This window comes from Rhinolophus sinicus, linkage group LG02 (genome assembly GCF_036562045.2).
Source record: "Rhinolophus sinicus isolate RSC01 linkage group LG02, ASM3656204v1, whole genome shotgun sequence".
Taxonomy (NCBI): Eukaryota; Metazoa; Chordata; class Mammalia; order Chiroptera; family Rhinolophidae; genus Rhinolophus; species Rhinolophus sinicus.
In genome coordinates this window covers 150,533,718-150,558,327 of record NC_133752.1, presented here as the reverse complement: position 1 = coordinate 150,558,327, position 24,610 = coordinate 150,533,718, and the positions used below count along the sequence as shown (strand labels likewise).

Below are 24,610 nucleotides of genomic sequence, written 5' to 3'. Positions count from 1 at the left end.
TTAAAAAAAATCATATGTAGTACCATGTACTGTGCTAGGTACTGATGCTATAAATATGTAAAAGCAAAACAAAGAAAACCAGACTTGGCCTTCAGGAAACTTATACTCTAATGAGGGAAAGACATAAGCAGATCTAATAGGTTGAACGTCAAGAGAGGTAGAGGTGCTGCTGCTGCCCAGACAAGGGCACCCACAGCCCAGCCTGAGAACCCAGGAAAGGCCTCCCAGATAGAACAGGCGACACCTGGGCTGTGTGACATGAAGAAAGAGACTTTAGGACAAAGAGAGCTGCATGATATGGTTGGAGGGGAATTATAAATAGTTCAGTATCCAAAAACTAGCAACTGTTGAATGCTACTGTGTGCTAGATACTTCTCAGCCCTTTTTCTATAATATTTCATATAATTAGTATGTTCAGAAAATAGTGAATAGCCTAGCATTCTTGAAGGAAGTTTCATGAAAAGGAAAACAAAACAAAATAAAAAGATGCAAACAAACAAAACTAAAAAGACCTGGCTGAAAAAAGCAGCTTGGGATCAGGTTAAATACCTATATTGTACCTAATCCAGTAGGTATTGGGAGCTAATGGAAGTTTCGGGGCAAGGGTTTGATATAATTTAGGCTGTACTTTATAAAGATTTCCCAGATTTGATACCTGCAAAATGGTATGGAGTGGAGAGAATTGTATGTGAGAGACCATTGAAGAAATTGCTAAGATATGCCAGCCAGAGGCCAAAAGAATCCCCTCTGCCCTCCTGACGCTCATATACTGCTGATCTTAAGGTAAACTCTCTCCACAGTGCCCTCTGGAATCTTTGCTTCACTGTACTGTCCCTATATTCTTAATCTCTTTACAGAATGCACCCTCCTCCTTGCCTAACTAGAACTTGGTTTTACAGGGATCCATTTCCACTTAGCCTCCTTGAACAGACGTTGTTGGTCATCCCATTGGACCCAGACCTTGCCCATTTGCAAACCATTTCTAGCCACCTCCCTGCCAACTCCTTCCTGCTGTGAGGACCATGCAATCCAGCCCTCCCCCCATCTTCCAGGCTTCAATGAACTCTCCCCTCATTCACTTTCAGCACATTACTTTCCTGAAAGTTCTTTGGTAATTGTCACTTAGATGCTAAATCCAATGGGTTTCATATTTTAACTTGGGGTACTTGATTCTGTTGACCCCTTGTTTCTTGAGATTCACCAGAAATTATTTTTTCCTGTTTCTTCTCATACCCCTCTGGCCATTCTTCTCAGCCTCTTTTGCAAGTTCTTCTTCCCTACTTTTAAAATGTAAGTGTGCCTTGGGCTTCTTCCTTAGCCATCTTCCCTTCTCTCACTCTTGATGTTCTTCCAATGGTTTGAATCACAACTTAAGTGTTGGTGAGCTGACAAATCACAGATCCACTCCACCAGCCCAGGCTCTCTCCTGAGCTTTAAATCTTCGAGCCCAACTGCCTACTGGACAAGACTAACTCAGCGTTTCACTGAAACTCCAATTCTACATGCCGGAAAGAGTAGACACTTTCCCATCTACTCAGACATCCAAGCAAAAGCCTGGAAATCACTCCAACTCTTCAATTTCAATGACCACTTTTAACCAGTCACTGAGTGTTGTTAACTCTGCCTTTTTACTGTCATACTCTCTCCTCCTCTCCATTTTTCACTATAACTTATTTAATTTAGGTACTCATTCTCCTTTGCCTGCAATGTTAGCTTTTTATTTTGAAAATATTCAAATATACATACAGTACAATGAACCCCTACATATCCATCATCTGGATTTAATAATTATTAACTTTTTTGCTATATTTCTAAAGTGCAATTTGGATCATGTTACTTTCCTGCTTGAAACTCTTCAATGGTTCCCAGGCGCTGACACGATAAAATCCAAATTTCTTCCTTTGTCAGATGTTTTCCCTGATCTCTACCTAAATTTGAGATCTCTAACTCATCTTTGGTTGATGCTTCCTCATACTATGCAGACCAAAGACTTTTTTCCCCAAACACTTGGCTCACTTTCTGTCAGAAAATCATGTACTTGCCTCACTTCCCCCTGGAGAATAACCTACATTTCCCAGAGCTCAGCTCAAGTATCACCTCTGCTATGATGTTTTTCAGATTCCTTAAATCCCAACCAAGGAAAACTGACCATCTCTTCCTTCCATTCCAGCCCCCACAGGGCACCACTGCACAGAAGTGTTTGCACTGCTGGCTCCTTCTGAGGTTTCATGAGTGTGTCCTACTCAATGTTAGTCTTATCAGCCCTCGGGGGCATAGCAAAACATTGGCTTTTAATAAATGCTTATGAGTAGGTGAAGAATGATAAATGAATGGGTTTACATTACAACCTGTGAAACACTAGATTTGTTCCAAGAAGAAATTCCTAACAGTTTCTCCTGCTCACAGCTCTTGAGGCTGTGGGTACAGACAGATTTAGGTCAAGGCCAGGGCCATGCCTGTTTGAGAGCAGGGCCCCAGACCTCCAGCCTGTTGAGAGTCATGTACATTGAGTAACTCAGGTTCTAGTACAAGACAATTGGATTCTCAGTAAAGGGAAGCATTTCTGAAAACATAGCCCTTGGGTGAGGAGAATTCCTTCCTCAAGTGAAGTTGTTTTCCTGGCCAATATGATTATTATCAAGCATAGGATACACTGGGGAAAGGCAGGTTAGTGACAAAGCTGGTTACCTAGGCTATTATTCAGTGCCAGGTGTTTAAAGTCTGTGAACGAGTTTTATGACATTGCATGTCACCTCCCTCTTTTGGCCTGTGTTTTTTTCATCTTTCAACCAAAGATATTGGACTAGATGATCTCTAAGATCATTTCCAGCTGTGTCATTTTATTATCTAATTCTTTTATAATACCAGTATAACATGTTTTTGATATGGTAAAGGTTCCAGAATTATTAAAGGTATTTTGCAGATATGGAAGCTGAGGGCAGCAGGGCAAAGGATTTGCTTCAGACACATGGAGGCAGCTCCAGGGCCTGAATCCTTCCCAAGCTCGGTTTCATTAGCAGTCAGTATTTCTTGGCTCCGGGTGGAACTGCAGTATCTTTCCCTTTTCCAAAGCTGGTCTGCTTTGCCCCCCAGGCCTGCAGGAAACAAAAGGTCAGAGTATTAACATTAAAAATATTAGAGTATAATTATTCCACTCCCATAGCCTACACGGAGGGTTTGAATCTCACAGTATTAAAAGTAACGCAAGTCAATGGTGCGGAGACTGCCAGAGGGCACGAAGACCGAGGCTAGAGGAGGAGAAGGGTAACAGATTTGAACTTCTGGGGATGCATTTCCATGTCTGTGGACTAGGATGGGGGGTGCGGGCAGTGATCCCAAGAGCATAATGACACGGTCAGCCTCATCTCTTCTCTCTGTTCTCGGCAACAGCCAGGCTAGCTAGAAAGAGCAATCTGTCAAGTCTAATTAGAGTAGAAGAAAGTGAACAATGGGTGCCCAGCTCTAAAACGACAGCCCAGTGTAATGGGGTGGAGGGGTTTGGGAGGGCTGTGTGCTTTGTGTGCCTGGAATTGGTTCCTTCAGATGAATCCTTTCTGAGCTCAAATTGCAAAACAACTTAAACTGGATTCTTATTTACTTCACCAGAAATCTTCAGGTCCCTGTGCTTTTTAATACATGTACATCCCACAAAAGCAGAGGAGAAGCTGGCTGTGTTTCAAAGGTGAGGCTATAATTGAAAATAGTTACATCGTGCAGCCTGGACATGGTGCTGTGTGCATGCAACTGATATTTATTCATTTGTTCATGTTTTTCTTTTGTGTTTAATTATATTGGTGGTATTAATGTTTCTTCTATTAATTTTGTAACCGTTTTTATTATAAGCTTGTAACTGGATTCTCAAAATTTCAGAACAACCTAAAATTTCAGTAGGACCACATTTTAAGATGAAAAAAAAAAAATTTAAAATTTTGGATTATACTTTAAATGGCCTATCTGATTTGGGTACTTTAGTTCTTTGATACTAAGGTAGTATCAAAAATGGATTTCACAGGGAAAAGGTTTATTTTTATAAATGGAATCAAATAAATATATTCTTTAAAATAAATACATGAATACAGGTTATCGAAGCTTAAGAATTATGCATATGCATAATCTAAAGGCTCAAATAACAGAGGCCTATCTCTTATCAGCAAATATTACACCAAAGATTAATGGTGTGTTAATTTAACTCTGCATCATTGTGGAGCATTCAGACATCTTAAAGGTGTGAGAAAAAAACGTTCTCTGAGGTTGGAGAGAGAGTGGAAAGCGAGTAAACACAAGCACAGTTATAAGTTATAAGCCTCAGTCTGTATGATTTTGCTGTTCTTTCCGGTGTTTATCTCATTTCTTTCTTTTCGTTTTTTGTCATACCATTGTATTCTCGCTGGTGGTCGGGCGAGACACACGAAGTCTCATTTATTTCTTGAAGCACCCTGTGAAGTATGTTACTATTATCTTCACTTGATAAATAAAAGAAACAAAGGCCCTGAGAAATTAGTCCAAGGTTACAGAGAAATGCAGAGTCAGACCTTGAACCCCTGTCATCTAGTTCCAAGTCTACTGTACTTCTCAGCACTGTATTTCTGGTAGAGCCAGGAGACAATACATTTTAAAAATCATCCAATTCATAATAATAATGCCAATTTGAGGACTCTCTTCTAATCTATGGGTCTTTTATGGACCTGAATGAAGCAGTGAATTTTAGTTTGGTGTATTCATACCTTGAGATGTACTTGCCTTGACTGCATGTTGCTAACCTTTTATTTTTTAACAGAATCACTTGTTCCTTTTCTGTCCTCTTTTTTTTTTTCTTTTACACATACGTTATCTGAATAAATTATCTTGTAAAAGATAAAGGAAAAGTCTGCCAATGCTATACCCTGGACCCAGTCCTCTCCTCAGAGAAACCAGTTATCAATTTGGGGTATAACCAACTTGTTTTCTATGTGAGTTTGCATAGATGTGTGTGTTTGTATCATATTGTTTTGTGTGACTTTAGAAAACATAAATGGTACCACGCTGTACTTTTTATTCTGAACTTGCGTTTTGTGGGGTTTTTTTGTTTTGTTTTTTTGAATTTACTATGCCTTCTGGAGATCTTTTCATGGCAGTATGTTTAAATCTAATTGATTCTTTTAAATTGTTACAGAGCATTCTATGCACTGTCATTTTTATTCTTTCTTGTCTACATTGCCTCTGCTTTTGAAATGCCTTAGTGACACAGCAAATAACATTGAACTATATTTGTATTTATGGGACATGTAGAGACAGAATAAGCTTTATGGATTATTGGAGTATTAATAAGAAAGGAAGAAAATGTAAGAAGTACCTACACCGGCCCTCTGAGCTGAGATGAGAGGCCTAGAGCAGGCAGAGTGTTATCAGTAGATTTGTTACCTCTCAGCCTCTGAATTTTAGCGTTTACTTTTTTTTTTTAACACACCTGTTCTCCAGAGATGTATTTCTTACATGGAAGAGATAGTAGTAACATACTTGACAGGGGGCTGTGAGGACTAAATGAGATAATTCATAGGAAAAACCATCAAAACCATACTGACTGAGACCTGTAACTTATGAATTGTGTTTGCTTACCCTCTTCCCTCTCTCTTCCTCCCACTTCAGATATTACATTGTGAGGCAATTCCTCGAAGAAGGGTAATTAGTAAATGGAGTTATGAATGTTGTTATTAGATACTCTGGAGCAAGGATGTGTCTAAATGCATGGACTTTGGAGACTGATCTCTGGATTCAAGTCCTGATGTGGCTATGTGTTAGTTGTGTAGCTTGGGTAATGTTTTGTCTTATGTAAAATAAGGGTAGTAACAATAGTAAACTTCGCCTGTAGGGTTGTGGTGAGGTTTCAATGAGGTAATTTATGTAAAGTACTTATATAGTTTCTGGTATATAGGAAAGTCAGAGGCTGTCATTATAAGTCAGAGAATTTGCAATATCCCCACTTCCATTTTTTGTCTATAAATTATCACTATCTAATTTCCTCAGATGTGACAATAAAAGCAGGCCTAACCTCAGGATTAAAGCACAGCCATTCATTGTTCCTTTAGTCCATAATATTTTTAAAACCAAGTATTCCCTGAGCACCTACTGCATGTCTTATACCCTGTTGAGTACTGTGTGAAACGTAAAAGAAGTGGAAGACACGCTCGTGCCCTCAAAGTGCTTACAGTTAATGTCCAAGGTTAACACCAGGGAGAACTTTGAACCTGTCAGAGAAAGACATTATGTAATATGCTCTCTGGGTAACAGATAGAAACATAAACACAGGGTAGTGTTTTGAATATACATGCCCAGTGGCTACATTATAAAAAAAAATTCTGTTAATTACAAAGTTATACACATATATACCTTTAACACCTACTTATTCCTTATCTAGCTTCAGAATTGTTTTAGAAGCTGGCCTGGGCCTCACCTATAGAATCTGAGCCCTCAGACCCTAATGCAGGGCTGGTTTCCTGGCTGGGGGTTGTTTTCACTTCCTCTTGAGAGTGCTGGAAAAAATGAAGCTGCCAGGAGCTGGTGAGGAGCTGCTTTCCATATGGCCTAAGGCTTGGTTGAGTAGAAACGTGCAGATACTATCTTGTTCCAGACAAAATAGCTGATATTTAGCGAGCAGATTAAAATCCCCGAAGAGTAGGAACTGTCTTAAAGAGCCTAAGGATGTCATGTGAAGGAACTGAAAGTACCTATTTTGGGAGGTAAATTCCCAGGAAATAAACCTATAGTACTTCCAAAATGTCAGCCTAGTCCATCTCAGCCCAGTAAGTTTTCTCTGACCCACAGAGCCCACATTCTGTTGGGTGTGTGAATCCATTCCAGCCAGCCCAAACTGAAATTCCAACTGGACATAAAAGGCCACCTCAGCTGTCAAGTGCAGAAGCCATGTGTGGCTTTTGGTTTAAGAATCAGTCCAGGCAGCAGATGTTCTGAGTGCTTGGGGAGTGGCATGCCTATTCCTAATATAAGAACAAGCACCCTTTGTCTTAATTCCACACTTAAATCAGGGGTAAACAATTCTCAATGTTTCTACTTTTAAAGGAGCTATGTTAAAGAATTCTTAATTCTTAATGAGAAAAAATAATCATGTGTAATTTCTCAGAGAGCCCTTCTATAATGCTGCTGAAGGGATTTCTTAGCAGACAAAGGAATTTGCTCATTAAATCAGACCTCTGTATGGGGGAGGGGAGTTATCACTTTGTGAGGGGTGTAAATGTCTAACTATTACATTGTTTTGTACACCTGAAACTAATAAGAATTAAAAAAATAAGTAAAAATAAATCATACCTCTGTGAAGAAGAGATTCTTGCTATTAAACAAAACCAATGGGTCAATGAAGAAATCAAAGAGAAAATTTAAAAAATACATTGAATGAAGAGATTCTTAAGAGTAAGGTGCAGGACATGTAATTATTAGGTTACGTGGGATTCAGAGCACTCTTATCTCCACCACCATTATTTTTTATTTGATTTGATAAAGAGGTGCACATTTCTGAAAATTTTGCCTAGAAACCCAGAATAAAAACTTACACATGTTAGAATTCTATAGTTTGACCCTGCTTTTTCACAGGCAGAGTTCAGGGCTCCAAAAATATGCTTTTCAAATCATTATTGGCAATTAATTTATTTTGCTCTCCTGCAAGAGGTGAAAGCAGCTGGTGTATGAGACTTGAGAGAGAGCCCATTTTCCAACGAAGAACAGAGAAAGTGGGCACCCCTCCCCCTTGGAGAAGCCATCTGAGCCAACTCCCTCTGAGGACTGTAGCAGGAGAGGCTCAGAGCTGGGTCCCTACTGATTAGTAACACTTGGTTCAGCAGTCCTGGGGACGTGGGGAGATGTGTGCCTGCTCGCACAGTATTAGTGTTATCAGCTGCCCTGTTCATGTATCCTCTCCCGGAAGGATTCTTTTATATCACAGTAACACTTAGGAAGATATTCCTCTCCTTTACTTCTGTTTCTCTGGGAATAAAGAAATGTCAGGCATCATCGTGGATCCTGTCCCTAGACAAAAAAATAAATAAATAAAAATTCTGAGATCATCTAAATTAAAATCACAGTGGCTGGCGAGACAGAATAGTTAGCTTGTTAATAGCTGTGGAGCAGCTCTGACAAAAGACCGCTCACATTTTCTGTATGTCTGTTGGAATTTAGGATTAATTTCCAGGTGGCTATTTCCACGATTACCCAAAAGAGAGGACAGCCAGGCACCATAGAACCTCAGGAGCCTCCACTTTTTATTTACACATGAACTTTCCAATCTGCTCCCCAGAGCTAGTCCCCAGGAGCAGACACTTCTTCCTTGAGGACTCTGTTGAGCCTATCCCAAAATGAGCCCTGTTTCACCTTTTTCCATCCCCTTTGTTTATAGCTAATGTAAATCCTTTCAGACTGGCTTACATCTTTCTCCCCCTACCTGATGTATGAAAGTGCTTGCAAAACTCTGGGAAGACAGACATGTTGTCTTTCCTACATAACCATGCTGCTGGTGGTTTAGACTCCATGCCCCAAGTGGTGTTGTTGTTGTTCTTTTTCTTGTTCTTTTTTAATTAAAGTTTATTGGGGTGACAATTGTTAGTAAAGTTATATAAATTTCAGGTATACAATTCTGTATTACATCCTCTATAAATCCCATTGTGTGTTCACCACCCTCCTCCTTCTCCTCCTCCTCTTCCTCTTCCTCCTGCTCCTTCTTCTTCTGCTGCTAGCAATGGCCTCATACACCCTTTCTCTTAAGAAGACTTTCAGCCATGGAAGTTAAAATTTTTGTTTAACACCCTGATTCACTAAATTACTGTATATCCATTGCTCTTTGTCCTCCAAATGCTGAGCTCTCTCGGTGCTCACGTACTTGGATCCAGACTGTGAAGGCTACAGCCTAGATGGTCATGTACAGGCCTTGGGGGCCCAACCTTCCATCTCCAGGACCCTAAAGAAGCCTTCTGTTCCAGTTGGGTTCCTAATTATGGTGATTCTGCTGCTACTGGACAAAAGAAAGGGCCCTGTTTCAAACCAGAGCCTATAATTTATGCCTATAGTTATGCCCTGAAGGAGGACGGGAATTTTCATGTCAGAGAACAGGGACCTGATAAACTGCATGACTAGACCAAATGAAACTGTCCAGCTATGGATCTTCACTCCCTTACTAGAAGAAACATGGAGATGTACGATTCTTACACTTAATGCACTGAGTCTTTGTAAGTAGAAGGGACGAGAAGGTTATTAGCACATCATTTGGGCAGCGTGAAGGCCAGGGCTCTGTAGGAGAAAGCATCAGATTGTTTAATGAAGGACAACATTAATCTGTGTGCAGCATTAAAGGGAGAAGCTGCACTTTGACATCATCTTGCAGGTTACAATTCCCAGCAATCACGCTGGCGCAAGAGCAGAAGCGCAACTCATCTCCTTTCTGTGCGCTTCAGCCATAGGGGGAGAAAGGTGGTACCACAATTCTCTCCCAGTGGATGACGATGACGTGTTCTAAGCAGATGGTTGCAGAGGCTCCTGTCAAATGACTGAAGAGAAAAAGGAAGTGGGGAGAGGAGGAGGGACTCTAGAAATGGCATTGCAACAATCCTGGAATAAAAATGAGGGGCCATACTGAGAAATAAGGGCAACCACCTTGAAACTCAACCCCTTGCCTGTTTTTTCCAGTTTGATTTCTGATCATTTCTTTTCATATTTTGTAAATAACTTAAAGTAGGATAGGATAAATGAAAGTGAGCCTCTCTCAGGTTCTGTTTTTCACTTTCATTTAGGATTGTCTTAAATGACAATTATACCACAAAAATTAAATCTATCCTTTTTAGCTTTAGGAAGCATAAAAAACAGTCAAACCCTTTGAAACATTGTGTACCAAAACCATTACGGGCTCCTAGGTTTCTCTTCTCAAGAGAAAGGCTGCTGTGTTTGCGCCCAGGACTTTCAGTTTTGTTTGGTGCGGGCACACGGTACTGCACCCTGAGTGCAACGGTGTTTGGAATGTTTGTCGGGTCGAAGCGTTCCCAGGGCCGCCGCAGGATTTGGCGAGATCCGAGCTTTCTCTCTTCTCACCAGCAGGCGGCGCTGTTTCCGGGGCGCCCGCGGCACCGCCCTGCCCGCCACCAAGGTCACTTCCGCCGCAGCCCAGCGAAGCTTCCGCCTGCCACGCCTTGCTGGTCTTTTCTGAAGCCTCTAGTTTCCCCCCAGTGCTGCCTGGTGACGTGAACCATTATGTTCATGTGATAGTTTATGCTACTTGCAAATTTTCTAATTGGGTCCTTTGTAAGAGTGGAAATCCTGAGCAAAAAAAAAAATGGATTGCGTAATCACTGAATTTTTAAATATCTCAAATGCAGTTCAACTTAGTCAAATAAAAATATCCTCTAACCCGACAGAGAAGGCAATATATGTTGTAAACTAGCATGCTTAAACACAAAAAATTATCCTTCCTGTTTATTCCAGATTCTTCTTAAGGCGTAGGGAGCGGCTCGCGAAAATTCAGCTGCGGCGCCATCTGCTGGACACGCCGCGGCTTTGCAAGGCCCTGTCCGAGAAGGAGAGGTCGCGTCGCGGGTGAAGGCCCAGGCTTTGTCCAAGAAAGGCCCCGGCACCAAGGTAGCATTCACATGCAGTCACCTATCAAAAAAACAGAAACAAAAAAACAACTAAATTGACCTCTGCAAGAAAATGGTCTCAGTTTTGAGGTGTAAATGAACTGGCATATGTTTTTTACATCTCTTCTTAGGAAAACCTGTGGCTTTGGTAGAAGAGGAGACATAATTAATTTCATTACACCTGCACGTCTCTCAGGTGCAGGGCTGAGAACGAAAACTAATTTTCCATCACTGCACACAGGGCAATATCAGGAACATCAGTCACAATGTATTTGCTCTCCTGAATGGAACTGATTTTGCTGAATGGAAGGAATTTTAAAGGTGAAGAGGATGACAGACAAAATTAATCTGAGAGTGGGGAGATGTTAAAATGAGTCCTTGGTCATGTTTTGATATAAGCTCCCTAAGCCCTGCTACCATTTGCCAAACTCTTAAATCAGTTCTGATTAACTTGAAGATTTTTTTTTATTTAGAAGATTTCAGACCCTTTCTACACAACAGTCTAAACGCATCCACAAACACATCTATAGACATCAACGTAAACCTGCAGACACCACTGTTACAAACTTTGTTAAAGGCCGTAATCAGAAAACGCTTGGGGAACTGATAGAAATCCAGTTTTTAGAGCAACATTACAGTTGGCCCACCCATCTGGATCACTGATAAGAAACATTTGTAATGGAAAAATGTTATCAAACATGGTTCTGACCCTCCGGAACTTGATAGTAACTTTCTAACAAAAGTGAGTTTTTGCATTCTGGGTTGAGCTTATAATGGTTTTCCTGAAAGAGGTGAAGTAGCTTTAGCAACAAAATAGCCTGTTGGAACCTCACTGGTTATGTAGTCCTTGGGGTCAAGGTCATGTGACTGTCAGATACAGTCAGTGTTTTATAAGGACATCCTTTGGTGCTTCAATAACTAAGCCTTCACGGATGAGACCTACCTGATTCTACTGCCATAGTAAATAGTGTCATAGAGAAAATGTTAACCCTACATATGGGTGTTTAAAGGAGATAACTAAGAAAACAGGGTGAGAAATAAAATAAAAATCCATTCTGATGGTGCATGGGTGGACTGTATCAGAGAACTAGAAGACAGTATGTTTTCTATTTTGAATGAACAAAGAGTTATTGGGCACCAAATTGTGACCAGTATAGGAAATATTTGATGGCTAATGCCACATCTGTCACACCTCCCTTCTATTAATGTATCTGTAGAGGGGAGTCTTTCGTAGAAATAAATAGCTTGATAACAAATCTGCACTGTGAGTGGTGGCATGAAGTGGAGAATTGAACATCCCTTAGTGAAGGTGCTTTCAGGGCCTCTCATTTGGGGATCAGAGGTGGAGCAGTGAGAAGCAGATACCTTGAACCCTCACAGTCTCTTCCTCTTGTGTGACAAAAGGCAGTCCTTGGAAACTGAATATTTTCTCTTCTGTGGTTCTCCTTATTTCATTAACTTGTTTGTTTAAAGGGCGCTTCTACCCTCAGAACAGAGCCACATACACAAACTACCTGTCACTTTCTTCACAGATGTACCAAGAGTATTTGCTGGGCACTATTTCTGGTGAACCCAGTATAAAAAGGCTACCCATCCCCCAGCAATTTAGGTTGGGGTTCAGATATTTTGTGTTTGGCAAAAAGTGAGGAAATTTTTTTCTAGAGATGACCTCTCTCTTGACTTTCAGCCTTTTCTAAATTGGGCTTTTGAGAGAATGTAAATGTAACGATTCTCTCAAAAACATGAGACAGCTTGAACTTGGTAGAAATTTATATCTGGACCCTAGAGTTAGATAAGTTTGTCTCTTGTGGCCAAAATTCTGACTTCACAGAGAAATTGCCTTAACAATGTGAATTCAACTCACTTCTGTTCTCTCAGCGTAGGTAAGTCCTCTTGTCTTCCCTCCCTGCAAAACATCAGGCTAACTTCAGCTCATCAGTAGGACTTGGCTTTCTGGCCACTTCCTCTGAGAAGATTTCCTTGACCTCCCCTCGCCCCCACATGAAGGGAGGGTGCCCCTGCTGAGTTCCCAACACCTCATGGTTTCCCATCATAACTCTGTAATACTATATTGTCACTGCTTATCTGTCTGTCTCCCATACTAGATCCTTATATCCTATGAAAATGGGGCCAAGGCTTTTATTATGTTCATTTTGCATCCTCAGTGCCTAATTAGCCTCACAGACCAAGGAGGTGTTAGATAGGAATTCAACACACACAGATCGGAGATGGGAGGGAAGGGTGTTTCCAATGGAGGAACATAAGCACATCCACAAGCATAGACAGGACAGAGAACCTAGGAGCCTGAGTGTATATATTTTCATCAAAAACCTGGAGCCACAGATCTAGCTCTTTCCACTTGTGGAAAATATGACTTAATTGGCAAAACCAGTCTACATGGTCAAACTAGTCAGTAAATAGATTTTTTTTTTCTCTAAAAAAATTTTCAATTATAGTTGACATTCAATATTATTTTATACTAGTGTCAGGTGTATAAATAGACTTATTTTTGTATCAGAAAAAGTTTAGCTTCATTTTTTAATTAAAAACAATATATCGGTACAATGTCTTCCACCACCTCACTTGTGACTTCTAAGATAGCCATTGTCCAAGGCACAGAAGCTTGCCAGGAATTTGTCCAGGGAGTGAAATAAGGTACCAACTATCCTGTCATTATTTCCTACTTGGCTCTCAAGAGATTCTCCCTCAGGCATGATGCATTCTCAAATCATCCCTTCATTTGGGGACAAAGTTCAGGATGGCTGAGGGTTGCCTTTCTGTTGTGAAGGGTCAGTGCAATTGGGAAGCAGAGGCTGGAAAAGAGAAATCAGGCAGGCAGGTCATTTTCAGGAGACGGGATACTTGGTAGTTCAGAATTTGGAAATTAAGCCCCTTAATACTACACTTATCTATGCTGTATACTCTCAAATTTGAAGCCTATAGTTTTAAAGAAAGTAGATGTTGTCCTACAACAAGAGATATGCAAGAGATGCAGAGATAAAATATTACAAACTCCATTTATACTTTTTTATGTCATCCTCTTAAACTTTCTATTTTGGTAAATGTTTATAATTTACATAAAATAGAAGAACAGTAATATAGAAATAATTTTAAAATAAATTACGTGTGTGTGTATTAGAGAGAGGATGTGTATATATTAGTTTACTGATAAGCACATGCAACCAAAAAAGAAAAAAAAGTCTGAGGACCACTTTTAGGGGCAGTGGAGAGTCACTGAAGGTTTCTGAGTAAGGGAGTAAAAATGAACATAATTGTTGACTGCAGGTGACAGCAAGGAACAGTGCCAGGCATCGAGGAGGATACATAGAACGACCACGCCTGCCTTCAGAGCTGGCAGCCTGGCTAACAGGTGAAAAAACAAGTAACAGTAGTGAATGGTAAATTGTGCATGCTGATTAAAGGAAGGACAATAAGGAAGAAATTTAAGAGAACATGGAAAGAGCAATTGTTTTTCATTCTGTTTTTAAACAAGCATTTCCTGCAGAAAGAGCTATGTTTCCAGTAAGGCCCTAAATGGTGGTGGCCTCACCACACTGTTTTCATTTCAAATTCCAAGCATTCTATTTGGCCATGTTCCTTCTTCTGCATTTTTAACCAACAAATTGATGTTTTATTTCTGATGTGGGGGGGGCCATGTCCTTCTGTTCTTAGAAAAAGAAACACCTAAAAATGTGAGAGTTTGTGATTAAGAAGGATTTACATCCGTAATCCTGGTCTTTCAGAAGGTAGCACCATTATAATGGTTAAAATGTCCAGGGGAAAAGGCAGCTAGGGGAGTAATTTTAGGAGCTCTCCTAATTTTAGAAATTCTACACTGACCAAAATTTCCCAGAGAGAGGGATTTTTCAAAGTTCCTAAAGAACATCATAATAAGGCATAATAATACCTTTTAGTTGTGTATAATAGATTCAGTCTCAAAGGATTTTCATGATCTTATCCTTGCATTCCCACTAGTTATGTCTCCAATGAGTTAAGGGTAATGAAAGAGATCAAGAGGTGTCCCAGACTCACAGTCTGAACGGGAGCTCAGGCCTCTTGCTAAACACTGTTGGAAAAGAACCCTGAAGTATCCACCCAGATGCTGACTCAGACCCCACCCTCCTCACAATAACACCATAGGCATTATTTTAACCATTTAATAGAAGGGAGGGAAAAAACAAGACTTGGAGAGATAAGTATGCTTGCTAAATGCACAATTACTGAGTAGAGCTGGAATTCAACCCGGGTCTTTCTTACCCAGAGCTTGTTTTAGTGCCTGGGACGCAACTGATAATTTTGGTAGGACAGTTTCCATAGAGTGGTAGAGGTAGAAGAAAGATTACATGGGGTTTATTCACTTATTCATCATATATTTATTGAGGACAGTGGGACTTCCAGCTATGACAAGTGAGGAGGTGGGCAAATCCTCTCCCCCAAAAAGCAACTACAAAGCTGGGGGGAAAAATTTGATGAAAACAGCCATTTTTAGTACTCTGCAAAAGCATGTAATAATCTGCGAAGTGGTTGTGCTTGAACAACTACTGGAGTTCAGAAATAACAGTGGGAATCTGTTTTTGCTGCCACAAAGAGGGCTCTGACTTGATTTGGAGCAGGAGAAGGCCAGTGATTCTTCTAACCTGTGGTTACAGTTGTGGTTGGGGCAAGTGTATTCCTGGCTGAGGCTGTGCACATTTACAGCTGACAACATAGAGCCTAGGATCGACCTATACTTCTGGCTGACCTTGAGGGTTTGTGCATAGAGGAGCTGTGAAAGGGCTCAATGGAAAGTAAAATTAAAAGCTCAAATAGAATTGAAAACAGCCTGAACTTTGAATATGCTTCCCTGCCCACATACAAATTCAGTATTAGAGGATGGAATCCTTACTGGCTTGAAGGGTTTGAGCACAATTTCTGTCCCATCACTGGCTGACTATTAGGCTACTTAGACACGGGCAACCCCTAGGAAACCAGATTCAAAAATAAAAACAAAAAATAAACTGAGCAGAAATATCAGTAGTCATACACTTCAGAGGAGACAGATTTCACAGATTTAACCCAGGCAACTTACTAAATACACAAACACAAAAGACAGCCTTGAGGGAGAAAATCAGAATCCAGAGTTGCTACAATATATTATTTGAAATATTCAGTTTTCAATAAAATACACAAAGCTGGCTGGCCTGGTGGCTCAGGCGGTTGGAGCTCCATGCTCCTAGTGCTGAACGCTGCCGGTTCGATTCCCACATGGGCCAATGGGCTCTTGACTGCAGGGTTGCCGGTTCGATTCCTCAACTCCCACAAGGGATGATGGGCTCTGCCCCATGCAACTAAGATTGAACACAGCATCTTGAGCTGAGCTGCCTCTGAGCTCTGAGATGGCTCAGTTGGTTGGAGCGCAGGTTCTCAACCACAAGGTTGCCGGTTTGACTCCCCAAGGGATGGTGGGCTGTGCCCCCTGTAACTAGCAACAGTGGCTGGACCTGGAGCTGAGCTGCGCCCTCCACAACTAAGATCGAAAAGACAACAACTTGACTTAGAAAAGGTCCTGGAAGTGCACACTGTTCCCCAATAAAGTCCTGTTCCCCTTCCCCAATAAAATCTTTAAAATAAATAAATAAATAAATAAAAATAAAAAACACAAAGAGAGAGGAAAATATGACTCATTTTCAGAGAAGGCAAAAGTCAGTAGAAACTATCTCTGAATGTCCCCAGAAGTTGGATTTAGCAGGCAGACATCAAAGCAGATATTATAAATAAGTTTCAAGAACTAAAAGCAATCACGTTTAGAGGATCAAAAGAAAGTAGGACAATAATGCATAAACAAAGATTCGCCATAAGAAAGTATTAAAATTACTTTAAAAATTTTAAAGTATAATGTCTAGAGGTGAAAATAAGCTAATACAGCTTGTTTGGAATACAGCTAAGAAGTGCCTGAAATGAAAAATGCACCTGGAGGGGCTCAAAAGTAGATTCAAGATGGCACAAGAAGAGAATCAGTGAACTTGAAGAGAGATCAATGGAAATTATCCACTGCAGAATAGAAAGAAAAATTGGAAAAAAAAGAAAGCCTCAGAGACTTGTGGGACAACATCTAACATGTGAACATATGTGTAATGGAAGAGGAGAGAGAGTCAGAAAAAATATTTGAAGAAGTAATGTCCAAAAACTTGGCAAATTTGATTAAAAACATTAATCTGCCCATCCAAGTAGCTCAACAAACCCAACTAGATAACCATACCTAAACACAACATACTAACTGTTGAAAGCCAACAACAAAAACAAAAATCTTAAAAGCATCAAGAGGAAACCACCATCATGTGCAACATCAATATGACAGCTAATTTCTCACCTGAAACAATGGAAATGTCTCATTTGAAACAATGGATGCTGGAAGACAGAGAAATGGCATATTCAAAGTGTGAAAGAAGAAAAACTAACAGCCAAGAATTTTATATCTCATAAAACTGTCCTTCAAAAATGAAGGAAAAATTAAGATATTCCCAGATAAACAAATCTGAGGGGATTTTTTTACTGGTAGATCTGCCCTACAAGAAATGCTAAAGGGAGTCCTTCATACTGAAAGTAAAGTACATCAGATAGTAACTCAAATACACAAGAAAAAATGAGCACTGAAAATGGTAGGTACGTGGGTTAATACAGAATACTCTATAAATATGTATTTCCTTGTTTCTTCACATAACTTCTTTAAAAGATGAGAAATTGTGTAAAGTAATAATTATAACAACATACTGATAGGTTATAACATGTATGTGATATATATGATGGTAATCATTAGGAATATAGTATGTAATCTAAATAAAACAAATAATATTAGTATAAATATATGTGATATGTGAGTATATATAATAACACAAAGGGGGGCAGGAATAGAGTTGTATTGCAGCCAAGTTTCTATATTTTCCTGAAATTAAGTTAGTATTAATCTAATATAGATAATGGTAAACTAAGTGTATATTGTAACCCCTACAGTAGCCACTAAGGAAAAAAACTAAAAAATATGATTTAAAAATCTACATAAGAATTAAACGGCACTTTCAAAATATTTAACACAAAAGATGGCAGTAAAAGAAGAATAGGGGAACAAAAAAGAAAGGAAACATATAGAAAACACATACCAAATTGGCAAATGTAAATCAAATCATATCAATAATTACATTAACTGTGAAAGGTCTAAACATCCCAATCAAAAGACAGAAATTTGCAGGCTGGATAAAAAAGCAAGATCTAAGTATAAGATGTCTACATCTTAGATTCGATGACATAAATAAAAGTAAAGGATGAAAGAAGATATACCAGGGCTATAATAACCGTGAGAGCTGGAGTGGCTATGTTAATATCAGACAAAATAGACTTAAGGTAAAAATAAATGGTATTAGAGACAAAGAGGGACATTTAATAATGATAAAGGGGTCAATTCATCAGGAAGAGGTAATAATTATATACATAAAAGAAAAGTGGACAGAATTGAACAGATAAATGACAATTCTATAATAGTTGGAGATTTCAATACCTCACTCTCAATAACAAATAGAACAACCAGATGGAAAATAAGCAAGGATATAGAAGACTTGAACAACACTATTAACCAAATTGACCTGATTGATATCTATAGAACTCCAACCAAGGCCTGGAGAATAGACATCCCTTCCAAGTGCACATGGAACATTCTCCAGAATAGATCATATGTCAGGACATAAAACCAGTATTCAGTTCAGTAAATTTAAAATAATTCAAATCATATAAACTACATTCTCTGACCATAATGGACTTAAATTAGAAACCAAGAACAAAAAGAAATCTGGTAAATCCCCAAGTATTTGGAAATTAAACAGGTTTCTAAATAGTCCTCAGTTCAAAAAAGATATCACCAGGGAAATTTTAAAATATTTTGAACTGCATGAAAATGAAAACATATAAAGATTCTGGAATGCAGCTAAGAAGTGCTTTTAGGGAGACACTTATGTGAGAAAAGAAGAAAGGTCTCAAATCAATAACCCAAGCTTCTACCTTAAGAAAGTAAAAAGCTAAAAAAAGTACAAACTAAACCAAAGCCAAGCAAAAAAGGGGAAATAAAGATTAGAGCAGAAATCAATAAAATACAAAAACAGAAGGAAAAAATGCTTCTATATTGTTTGTTCTTTGAAAAAAATCAACAAACTTTTAATTAGATTAACCAAGGTAGGGAGAGGTGGGGGAGTGGGCGGGGGGGAGGGTAGAGATAAGATACAAATTAGCAATATCTGGAATAAAAAAGGAGACATCACTGTCTACCCTACCAAAATTAAAATACTACAGTTATATTGTGAATATACCAATAAATTAGACAAATGAAATAGAAAAATCCCTAAAAAAGCACAAATTACCAAGAGCAACTCAAAAGAAACAGAAACCTGAATAGATTTATATTGAGTAAAAAAAAGAAAAAGAAAAGATTAGTATTAAAAAATCTTTCCATAAGGAAGAGCCCAGTCCCAGATGGCTTCACCAGTGAATTCTATGAAATATTTAAAGAAGAAATAATACCAATACTTGACAATTTCAGAAACTAGAGGGGGGAACACTTCCTAATTCATTCTATGAAGGCAGCATTACCCTGATATTAAAGCCAGATGAAGACACTATAGAACTACAGACCCTTATGAATATCATTGCAAAAATCCTTAACTAAATTAGCAAACCAAATCCAGCAATACATAAAAAGGATTATACACTGTCACCAAGTAGGATTTATCTCAGGAATTCACAGTTGGCTTAACATCCTAAAATCAATGTAATATACCATATTAATAGGATAAAGGACAAAACCCACATGATTATCCCAATACATGCAGAAAAAGCATTTGACAGAATACAACCCGTTCATGATAAAAACTGAAAAAACAAAGATTAGAAAGGAACTTCCTCAACGTGATGAAAGATCTACAAAACACCCACAGCTAACATCCTATATCCATGAACTGATGAATGGAGAAACAAAATATGCTATATCCATATAATGGACTACTATTTAGCAATAAGAAGGAATAAAATACCAATACATGCTACAATATGGATTCCTCTCAAAAGCATGCTAAGTCAAAGAAACCAGATGAAAAAGGCTATATATTATGTAATTCCATTTTTATGAAAAGACCATAAAAAATTTATAGAGACTGAAAGCAGATCAGTGATTGCATAGGGCAGAGAGCAGGCTTGATTGGGCTCTATGTCCGTAAAGGGTTGGCAATTGATTAAGGAACTGATGGCAGCCATCCTGGAGACAAGCTACCACAGACAGGAAGCCATTAGAGGACTTTAAGTAGAGAAGTGGTGTGACTTGACATTTTAACAGGATCACTCTGGCTGCTCTGCCAGGGGTAGACAGTAGGTAGGCAGGAGTAGAAGAAGCAGGGACAGAGGCACTGGTCCAAAGTGGCTACATTGGAGCTAGTGAAAAGTGCTGAAATTATTGATGTGTATATTTTAAAGGCAGAGCTGACAGGATTTGCTGATGGATTGATGGGAGTGATAGAAAGATAAGAGCTAATGATGACTCCAGGGTTTTGGGCCCAGGCTGCTAGAGGAATGGAATTGTCATTAACTGAGATGATAAAGGGGAGGAGCATGTTTAGGCAGGAACACTAGGAGCTTAGCTGTAGGAATCTATCATATATCCAAGCGGAGAAAGCCCACAGACAGTGGGTATGTTGGTCTGGAATTCTGGAAAGCATTCTAAATTGGAGACATATGTTTATATTAGTGTATGGAGCATATATAGAGCAAGAGACTGGATGAGATCAGCCAAGGAATTGGTGTAGATAGGAATGAGAAGAGCCCTTGAGCCCTTCATGTTAAGAGTTTAGAAGACTAAGGAGGAAACAACAACAGAGACTGAAAAAAGAGCCACCAGGAAAAAAAACAGAGGAGTCCTGGAAACCTAGTGAAGAAAGTACTTCAAGTGAAGTGTCTCACAGTGATCAAGTGTCAGATGCTGCTAATAGGTTAAATAAGATGAGGACTGAGAACTGACCATTGGATTTGGTAACATGGCGGTCATGGATGACTCTGACAAGAGCAGTTTTGGAGGAATGGTGAGGATTAAAACCTGATTCCAGTAGGTTCAAGGAATGGAGGAGACAAACCTGAGGCAGTGATTGTAGGTAATTCTTTGCTATATAGATAAGGAGAATAGTGGGATAATACCCACAGGCAGAAGCGAAATCAAGAGAGGTTGTTTTGAAGGTGGAAGATCATGTCTTGATGCTAAACATTGAAGAAAGGAGAATCCCTAGCGTGATACCCTCGAGCAGGCAAAAGTGGGTGGGATCTAATATACAAGTAGAAAGGCTGGGTTGAATAAAAGCATGGACAGTTTGCCTTCAGTAATTAGAAGACAGGCAAGAATATATGGGTACAGTCACAAATAGGTAGATTGTTAAGAAAAATCACCCCAAATCTGGAAATAGGCAAACAGGATCATTGGGTATCTTTTTAGTAAAGCACTGTGCTCTGTCCAGCAGGTTTTCTGGGACTTACCCGATTTTTCTAGGGGCAGGTACTTTTGCTTGATTTTCTACTTACTGTTGATTATGGTATTTTACAACTCTGTTTCTTAAAGAAAGCTTATAGCAATGCAAATAGTTCTTATCTGAGAGAAATATAAATGATTTTATTTTACGGAAAAGATACAGGTTATGATTTTTTTTTTTTTGCCTTGTAGGGTATTAACCAGTTTTGTATCTAACCTAGCAATCTTACTCTAATATTTTTAAAGCAACTTTCCTGATGAAATATATCAACTCCTGTTCCTCATATGCTGTTTGCTTTTTATCGTTTTACTGGTTCTTTAGTTAATAAATCTCGGACACGTGTTTATTCTATATGAGTCACAATTTTAACTTTTTGAAAATTATATTTTAATAAGGAAAGTGTAGTAGTGGGGGCTTGTGGACAGTCTCTTCTGATTGCTTCTATTTTCTCTGCAAATAAGGATACAAAGTTATTAACTGAGAGTGAGAATGGGGATGGAATTGGGGTGTGAGAGTCCTGAAGATATAAAAAGACTTAGGAGAGGGGGAAAGTGAAGGGAAATACAGTATGTCTGCTGAGCAGTGTAAGGCCCACTGGAGTTAGTAGTCATGAATTTTAAATGGTCTGTCAACATGCCACAGCCATGCCTGTAGGCAGGGGGTAGGCAGGGTTAGATTTAATCAGGTTTGAGGTTCTGCTAAGTAAGCCCAACAAAGAAAATGGAGCAGGAGGAGTTGCAGGTGTAAGCAAGAGCATAATTATAGAATAACTATGGAAGGAGAGACTGCGGACATGAGGAGGTAAAGGACAGTGAAAAGGTGGGAGGATCAATGGCTTGTCAGTCCCCCTTAAGTAGAAGGGTTGTTGGGATTGGTTTTCTCTTGCTAGAAAGGTGGAGATGATGGTTGGATAGTGGGATGCTTAAAATTAAAATCATGATGGGGGGGCAGTGGGGTAGGATACTGTTAGAGCTAAGAGGTGAATGGGAGGATGGAAAGAAAAGCCACAAGTGTGAATAAAAGGGACGAGACGCAGGAGAGTAACTCACGCAGAAATGACACTATGGTTGTTTGGTTCTAATTTGTGTAGATAAAGAGAGTGAAGGGTCAAGAAAAGAGGTTAATTTATAAAGCAAGATCCCAGAGACTGTGAGCAGGAATAAAAACTAGGGCACAAGTGTATTAATAAAATTGGAGGGGACCCTAATGAGATGAAAGGGATGATAATATCAAGAACAAGAAAGACATTTTGTTGAGGATAGGATGGACGATGTTAGAGCTCAGGTTAGATCCCTTAATCCTGTCACTAAGTTAGGAATCTAGGTTAGCTGCCAGAAGTGAACAGATAAATGTAATTAGGAGCTTGAAGGATATAGGAGAGATTGGGAGCAGCTATTCCCAGCAGCTGGGAAATGAGTGAAAGATTTCGGTAAAAGAATCATACAGTAGTTGTGGGTGGAGAAGAATGTGAGAAGTCTTTGAGGAAGATGAGAATCTTAACTTCCTGTGTCTCTGTAAATTTGGAAAACACAATGAGCTATTTATATGGGCTAATTTATATAATTTACATAGGTTGCAAGATTGATCACATAGAAATTTTACGAGTGTTTGTCATGAAAGCCCTACAACAGTGGTGTCTTTGCATTCCTCTTGAGCTTCCGGTCCAGATTCCCATACTTACTAGACTTTGCTACTTGTGTGTTCTGAAGGAATCCAAACTCTCTACGGGAAGGCCAAAAGCACTCTCTTCAGCCTCACATAAAAAAATAAATAGAAGTAACCCCCAAACACACACCCCCTCTAGGTATTTCCTATCATGATTACCAGCCCAGTTTCCAGAGATCAGAGCCTTTTCATGTCCCTCACACTCCGATCCAATTAAACACCAGTTTCTACACTGTGAACACCTGTGGGGACAGAGCCAGGAGTGCAGTTTCCAGGCTCTCGGCCTCACATGGAAGGGTGCTGGCTCAGGTAGTAAATGGCCATCAACTGTGATTGGATGGCCATCAGCTGTGGCTAGTTGGCCGTCAGCTGTAACCAGTGACCCATTGGCCACTAATATAACTGGCGTGGCTACGCTAGCAGCAAATGGGGGCTAGCAAGAAGATGGTGGCTAAGCTAGCAAGCGGCGGAGTGAGGGTTGCGGATCATGTGGCTCCTGTTTCCTATTTCTCCAACCCAGCCGCCAGCGAGAATATAGTGGTATAACTCCCCTACCTATGGCTCCGTGGGTGTTCCTTTTTGGCCTCACCATGTCCTGCATTCTTATGTGGGGAGCGGGACTAGAGACCCCGCCTGACGTCCCGCATGACAACACCTCTCAAAGCTGTCCCTCCTCCTATTAGAAAGGCTCACAAACTGTCCAAAAATCTTGGGATGTGTACACATTCCAAATTGGAGCACGGGGGAGTGAGGCAGATTGATGGTGTTCCAACTCTGGGCATTCAGGGAACTAGCTCTCCCAGGTCACATTTGCACACACACTTGGATGGCTAGGCCCTAAAGGGCTTCCAGTCTCTGGTGCTGTTTGTGCAGTAGCACAAACTGTGGTCCCACATCAATATTTGAAGTCTTGTCTTAAAGTGCATCCCTAGCCCAGACATCCCCTTTCCTCAAGGTGACTTTATTTTGGGTCTCAGTGTCCTTTTTTGCCACTGGGGTATTGTCAGGCACTCCTAGTCTACCCAGACCGGACTGCCTAATATAGAAACTCAAGAATCTGGGTTGGAAGTGCTGGTCCCTTCCCACCCTGGGATCCACATGCATATTCACTTCCTTCTTCAATTCTCCACTTGGATGCCTAATAGACATGTCATACTTAACATGCCCAAAGCAAACCCCAATCTCCTTGCTCCTTACCACCCTTACATCTGTTCTCCCAAAGTGCTCCTCATCTTAGCATCAACTCAATTTTTCCAGTTGTTCAGGCCCAAACCCTAGGAGTCATTCTTGATTCTTCTTTTTCTCACAATCCACATCCAGTGCACCAGAAACTCCTCCCCAGGATCTGGCCACTTCTCACCATCTCTTCTGCTACCACCCTGGGCTCCCGCCCTGATGGTTACAGTAGCCACTTGCCTGGGTTCCCTCCTTCCGTTCTTGCCTCCCTACAGTCTATTCTAAGCACAGAGGCCAGAGTGACCGTGTTAAAACAAAAGTCTGATCTTGTCATCACTTTGCTTAGAACCTTCCAATGACTTCCAGTCTCACTCAGAGAAAAAGTCAAATTCCTTATGGTGGACTTTAGGAACCTACACAGTCTGGGCGCCTCTCTCTCTCTCTCTCTCTCTCTCTCTCTCTCTATATATATATATATATATATATATATATATATATATATATATATACACACACACACACACACACACACACACACACACACACATATAGTGGTATATATAGTGGAATATATATATATATATACCTCCTGATCTCCTATTGCTTTTTTCTCCTCACTCACACTGCTCCAGC

At 39.9% G+C, this 24,610-nt stretch overlaps 1 protein-coding gene across 1 annotated transcript in view; it reads left to right on the top strand.

Annotated features, from left to right (window-relative positions):
- The first annotated feature begins 3,477 nt into the window (after nucleotides 1-3,477).
- The window catches only part of TUBA1C (tubulin alpha 1c), a 36,551-nt gene continuing 15,418 nt past the window's right edge, over nucleotides 3,478-24,610 (top strand). The window contains exons 1-2 of the mRNA XM_074325741.1: nucleotides 3,478-3,682; nucleotides 10,456-10,608. The gene's annotated coding sequence lies outside the window, so the exon portion shown is untranslated. The remainder of the gene's footprint in view (nucleotides 3,683-10,455; nucleotides 10,609-24,610) is intronic.